Below are 6,509 nucleotides of genomic sequence, written 5' to 3'. Positions count from 1 at the left end.
GAGGCCCAGAGAGGCTATGCTCAAGATCACACAGGAAATCTTTGGCAGAGCAAGAACTTGAACCCAGGTCTCTCAACCCCTAAACACTGGGCCATCCTGTCACTCATGTCCTACATCCCTAGATGTAGCCTAGTCTAGCATTTACAAGCTTCCCATACTGCTACCACTTGCATGGCATCCCCTGAGAGGAATACAGCCCAGGCCCACGGAGGGAGGAGCTATACCACGCTGTCCCAACAAACACCAGGCTGCCTTCAGAATTAAAACTAAGAAGATTCTGTTTCCCCTTGAACAAAGGGAAGAATTCTACAAAGGCTGACAGAGCCACTGAAACTCCAGAGCCTGAGTCAACTCCCAGTAAAGTAAATGGAAAGAATCCCATTGCTGGTTTGGGGCCTTAGGACTGGAAACAGTCCAGTAGGTTCCATCTAGTTCCTCTCCAATACCAAGGCTGGCTGGCTCCCTACTGCATGTTCTTCAGATCCCTTTGAAAGATCTCAGCGGGAGGGAGCTCCCTTCACTGCCCTTAGAAGTCTATCCCACAAGGCACAAGGAATCCCACAATCTCTTTGGGGGCAGGGGCTGTCTTTTTGCTCTGTGTTTGTACAGCGCCTTGCACAATGGGGTCCTGGCCATGACTGGGGCTCCTCTGAATCATCGTAATTGTAAAACAGGAGCAGATCTCAGTGTCAGGATGGTTTCCCCCTTGGTTTTTAGGCTATATTTTCTTTTCTACTAGTTTCCTCCCTGCACTGCCAGTGGGGCCCCAACCCGTTCTGTACCAGGAGAAAGGACCATCCTTGGCCGTGGCACCCTTCAGCTATCTGTGCGTGGTTTTGATGATTCCCTATAGTGGTTGGTCAGCCAAAGGAAGGAAATAAAAGTTGGCTTGAAAAAAAACCCAACCGAGTAGAGAGAAAAGAAACCGACAGAAAAAGGGAATGAAGTGGACAAGAGAAGACAAGTTAAAGGCCCACTAGCCACCTCCTCTTGGGTTCACGGAGCTCTTCCTAAGTTCTGCGCAGATGCGCTGGGTGTGAGAACATGTCCCTGCCCCTCCCAATCCGCCAGAGCACTCACCAAGGATAAACCAGAATTTAGCCCATGGTGAGGCATTTTACCTTTTCTTTTTACCACTTTCCTACTTAATCATCCTTAACCTGCTTAGAGATGCATGAGAGGAAGCCTTCTGCAGTGGTTAGAGCACTGGATTGGCAGGCAAGAGATCTGGGCTCGTTCCTGGCCTTGACATAGGGCGAGACACTTCACCTTCCTGTGCCTCACTTTTCTCCTCTGAACAATGGGGCTCACATGCCCTAACTCATACGGCACATGAGGCTGGCCAATTTGCAGAGTGCTTCAAGAGCCTCAGACGGAAGAAATGCTACCCAGCACCTTGCAGCTGCAGATCTCAAAGTACTTCACGAAAGAAGGCTCAACCACCATTTTACAGATGGGGAAACTGGGGCAAAGCCACTTGGCCAGGGTCATGGGCAGAGCCAAGAACAGTACCCAGGTTTTCTGACTGCCAGTCTGGTGCCTGATTCCCTACACCTCACTATCTGGGTGGTATGGGTGTCCATGAGATTATTTTTATTAGCTCATTAGCTCTTACCTATATGGCTCCAAGATGGCCCTGCTATACCATGGGAAGTAATAATGCTAGTATACATTAAATAGCTAGGACAATAGTTCTCAACCTTTTCCATCACCAGGAGCCCTGCTCATCTAGTGAGGATTCCTCTCCCACTTGACAACATGGGAAAGGGTCTCTTGAACCATACCTCCCCACCACATGAACCCTAGAGCCCATGAGCTGGGACAACAGAGAAGAGAATCGGAGGGGGATAATCCTTGGGTCAATGACAACATGGCCAAAATGGAATGGCAAACCTGTTCCTTTAAGTTGGCTCATGCTGGGACCTAACTGGGAGTCTTGGAATGAAACATATTCCTCCCACAAAGCCCCTGCTGACTGTCACCGCAGGAAACGCCTGCCAATCCCAGCCTGACAGTGGTGCAGCAGGCAGAAGATAGAGTGTGTTAGTCAGACCCCAGTAGCGGCAGAACAATGAGTGGAATTTCCTCTTTCTGTCCAGTGAGGGTGTTTGTCACGCGGCAGATAAAGTCCCAGGGCAGGGAAGAAAGGTTATCGGGAGACACGCTGGGTACAATGCCACTTGGGAGGGAGTCCATAGGAAATCTATTTCAGGGCCTGTCACTCCATTGCCATTAAAAGAAAGTTCAGTTTGGAGGACAAAAATAAATGTAATCTCGCAGAGCCAGATGGAGCCCCCTGACCCAGTGCTGGAAAACAAAGCTCTGTCTCTTTTCAGTCAGTGCTTTTGTTGCTGTGGTCCATACGCTCCTCTAAAGCGCTTTACAGACATAAATGGATCTTCACAACACCCCTTCTCCCCACCAGTGAGACAGGGAAAAAGCATTATTCCCATTCCACAGAGGAGAAAACTGAAGCACAGTGAGGCTATTGGACTTACTACTTTGCCAACATTTTCTTGCCGTTGCTAGCAGAGCTTTAGCTCCACTGTTTGGCTGTGATGGTCTCTGACCATTTGCCATCTCCTCCTTCCTCCACCTCCCCGCACTAGCAGGCCTTGGCTGGCTACTTCTGACCAGGTGCCCTGACGGTTTCCCTCTTCTATACACCCCTCGCCTCCTCTGCAAATGTTCCTCCTCAGTCCTGAGGTGACAAGTCTCCACTTTATGCCCCCTGCTACTTCCCTCTAGGGACCCTCAATGCCAGGACAGCCGCTGGCACTGAGTTGCTCCTAACAATGTGGAGATTTCATTGGACAATGCTGTGCCAAGAGTGAGAATGTTGTAGCAAGACTCTTAGGGGCCAAGCTATCACTGCTGTGGTGGAGGCATCTTCCCCAGGGAAGTTTACATTTGGAATAAGTTCTCTGCAGCACAGGAGAGAGCAGAGAACCCTCCCCTTTCAATGGAGCCAAGCAGGGCAAATCAGGAGAGGCTGGAAATGAAACGTTTTGACTTCCTGTCTCAAACCTCCCCTCACAAAGTTCAACAGCCCACTCAAGCTCCTGCTTTTCTGGGTCCATGCATCCCACACATGCTCTGCATTTCACAGGCAAATCGACTGCATTATTCTGTTGTTACATCCTACTGCATGAGACAGGCAGGGGGCCTGTGAGGCCGCACAGCGATGCTAATGGAATGAAGGGATCTGTTCAATTGTGTTGTATTCCCAGCGGCCAGGAGGTGGCACCCGTCACCTCCACATAACAAAGCCAGTTGCTAAGTGGATAGTAGCCCTAAACTCAGAAAAACCTAGCAGCATGGACACAGCAGTGCGTAAAGCGTCAAGCAAGAATTTATTGGGACTGCTCCTTATTTTATCACATAAAGTTGAATGCATTTAGTGACTCTTTTCTGACACAAGCCAGGCAGGCTGGATATATTTCGCTCCTTCACAGAGGCATTGCGGCTTAAATCATTGAGATGAATGCAGAGGTGCCGTGTAAGTGGGGCGCTGCTAACCACATATCTGCAACTGCCTCTAAGCAGCCTTCAGGGAGTTTCAAACTGGCAGGGCAGTTTAGTGCCTAGAGCACTGCACTGGGTGTGGGGAAGCCTCTGATCTGTTCCCAGCTCCTCTGATGAATTGTTTTGTGGCCTTGGGCAAGTCCCAAACCTGTGCCTCAGTTTCCCCAGCTGATACTAGATGATACCATCCATGCCTCAGTTTCCCCAGCTGTAGAAGAGCAATAAAGCTGCTTACTCACCTTGTAAAGAGCATTGATATCTATGGATGAAAAACACTATATGCCACTCGGTACCTCAGTTTCCCCAGCTGATACTGACTGCCTTTGTAAAGCACTCAGAGATAGATTGAAGAAAAGCGCCAAACAACAGCTAGGTGTTATTATTGCCATGTATTGATATTGCAGTAGTGCCCAGATGCTTCAGACAAATTGAGGCCCCCATAGTACTAGCGTGGATTTGATGCACAGTCCAGCCTGTATCTGGTGTGCGGAGTAGCTGCGGAAGCTGACACAAAAATACACAACATTTGTGAGCCATTATAATCTCATCCCCCGACCTGGGTTTACTCCTGAATTACACCAGTGCAAGTGAGAGCAGACTCAGGCCCACAGGTTCCCCACATTTCTACAGAAGAAAGAGAATATAGTAGATAACCCGGCATCGCAAACTGACCCCGCGCTGCTCGGCATTGCAGCTGCCCAGAAGTGCAGTGCCATGTGTGACATGCTATGTGCATTAGTTAAGGAGCTTGTTTGCAGAGAATTTGCATGTAACCATATACTTCAGCTGATGGTCAGCACAGAAGTGAGTAAGTGAGTGCTAGAGAGTGCCAGGGTATCTGGGATATCTGGGGTAGACGGGTGGATGCTAGAGGGTGCTGGGGTATCCAGGGGAGATGGGAGGGTGCTGGGATATCTGGGGTGGGTGCTAGAGGGTGCTGGGATATGAGGGGTGGGTGGGTGCTGTGTAAGGGGGAGCTGAGGGTAGGAAGCAGCTGGGGGTGTCTGGCCAGGAGCTGCCAGCTGGGGTATTTCTGTGGGTGGGGATGCCCAGCCAGTGAGGGGGGGGGGCTTGTGAGGCTCACATTGGGCCTCTCTCGTTTTTGTTCCCAGCGCTGCTGCTGCCTCTGCTCTTCCCCAGCCAGGATCCAGCATAGCGGACAAGCTACCTGGTGTCTGGCACAAAAGGTACTTGCATCATCCCCCCATGGCTGAGAGGAGAGAGGAGCAGCTCCAGGCTCAGCCCCGCAGCCCAGGCGAGAAGTGGGCATGGGTACCAGGGAGTGACTGAACACACGCGTGCCACTTGAGGTGCCAGGCAACTGGAAGCATGGCTGGGCTCATACACAGGGCACCAGGAAACTAAGTCCTGCATTTACCTGGCATGCTAGCTGGGGAGAGGCTGCTGACCCCCCCGGCCCTGTGAAGTACGATGCCCTACCCCAGTAGAGGATGGTTAATCTAGATATGACATTTAAAGCTCACCAGAGGTTGTTATGACGATCTCTGCTGTAGCCACTTTAGATACCAGAGTGATGGGGACCAAATAAGTGGACAGGTAGCTGTAAACCCATTGTGGATGCAGGGCAGACTCTTAGGGCCAAAGGCAGTGCCATTTCCTCTGGTGTTGCACGGCTGGCTTTGAGAGCATTATTCCAGCTTTACACCAACACTGCTCAGATCAGAATGTGGCCCCGTGCCCACAGCCAGCTCTAGTATTGCCAACCTCAAGCATTTAAACATCACGTTCAGCCCCCGCCAAAATCATGATATTCTATCAAATAACAAATGTGTGTGGGGTAGGGGTGAGAGGATGCGTCTGTCTATTTGCCTGCTGGGGTTTGAGCCTTTAGGGTTTGCCTTTTCTAATTTTTGCTCCACAACCAGAAAGGCTAGACACTTACTGCAGCAGAAGAGGCTCTGCTGTCCTGCATGCAGTTCTCTGCAGCAGCAGGAAGACTGAAAGGGGGGCCAGCACGGGATTCTGCAGTTCTGGGGGGAATGGTAGGGGTAGAAAGTTAATGAAAAAGCCAAAGAAAATAACAAATCTGCAGCAGCTCCTGGGGAAGCAGCCACAGCCCCCTGGGGCAATATGGCTTTGCACCTCAACTGCCTGAGCGTGTTCCTCCTCTCCCAGCATCTGCATTTTAATTTAAGAAACACAGGGCTCCATCCATTGTGCTCTGCCTCCCCGTCATCTTAGCGGTCTCTGTTATGCCTGTCTCCTAACCTCCTGTCTTCTTCCCATGCAGATAATGTGCAGAGGCATAAAGCAGGACTTAGAAACCTCCCTTCACTCCCACCAACCCCATCCAATAAGAGACTCGGCTCCTCCTTTGTGCTGGCAAATATTTACATTGCTTTCAAGCGGACGCCCTGTCTCAAACACACCTGGTCGGCATCAACACCACCTATAATCTACTGTTCTGCAGGCCAGCCATGTAGCACCTTGTCAAGGATGTTTAAATGCAGCCAGGTCACTAGGCTTGAGGCGGAGACAAACAGCGGGTAGGAAGGCATGGAAGGGCACAGCATGAACAGAGAGTGGGAGGTGAAGTAACAAGGGGAAATCAGTGAAGAGAAGGTCATTTCTATTTGATTTTTCTCTAGTGGGTTTAGTGCTAGTTAAAGGTGCCAGCTTGACAGCCCTGGATTTATCCAAACAGCCGTTATGGTTCCAATTAATGTCAAATGCGGTAATGCCTCATGTGATGTAGGTGCTCACCTGCTAGGACAGGGGTGGGCAAACTTTTTGGCCCAAGGGCCAGATTGGGGTTGCAAAACTGTATGGAGGGCCGGGTAGGGAAGACTGTGCCTCCCCAAACAGCCTGGCCCCTGCCCTCTATCTGACCCCTCCCACTTCCTGCCCCTTACTGCCCCCCCAGGACCCCACCCCCCCATCCAACCTCCCCTTCTCCCTGTCCCCTGACTGCCCCGACCCCTATCCACACCCCTGATCCCTGACAGGCCCCCCGGGACTCCCAC

At 51.0% G+C, this 6,509-nt stretch overlaps 1 protein-coding gene across 1 annotated transcript in view; it reads right to left on the bottom strand.

The window, feature by feature from the left end:
- Window positions 1-6,509, bottom strand: part of KCNJ5 (potassium inwardly rectifying channel subfamily J member 5) — a 244,426-nt gene that overhangs the window by 234,012 nt on the left and 3,905 nt on the right. The window lies entirely within an intron of this gene.

Source organism: Lepidochelys kempii, chromosome 22, assembly GCF_965140265.1.
Source record: "Lepidochelys kempii isolate rLepKem1 chromosome 22, rLepKem1.hap2, whole genome shotgun sequence".
Classification (NCBI taxonomy): domain Eukaryota; kingdom Metazoa; phylum Chordata; order Testudines; family Cheloniidae; genus Lepidochelys; species Lepidochelys kempii.
Note: the sequence above shows the minus strand (reverse complement) of the source record. Positions and strands in the feature narration are given on the sequence as shown.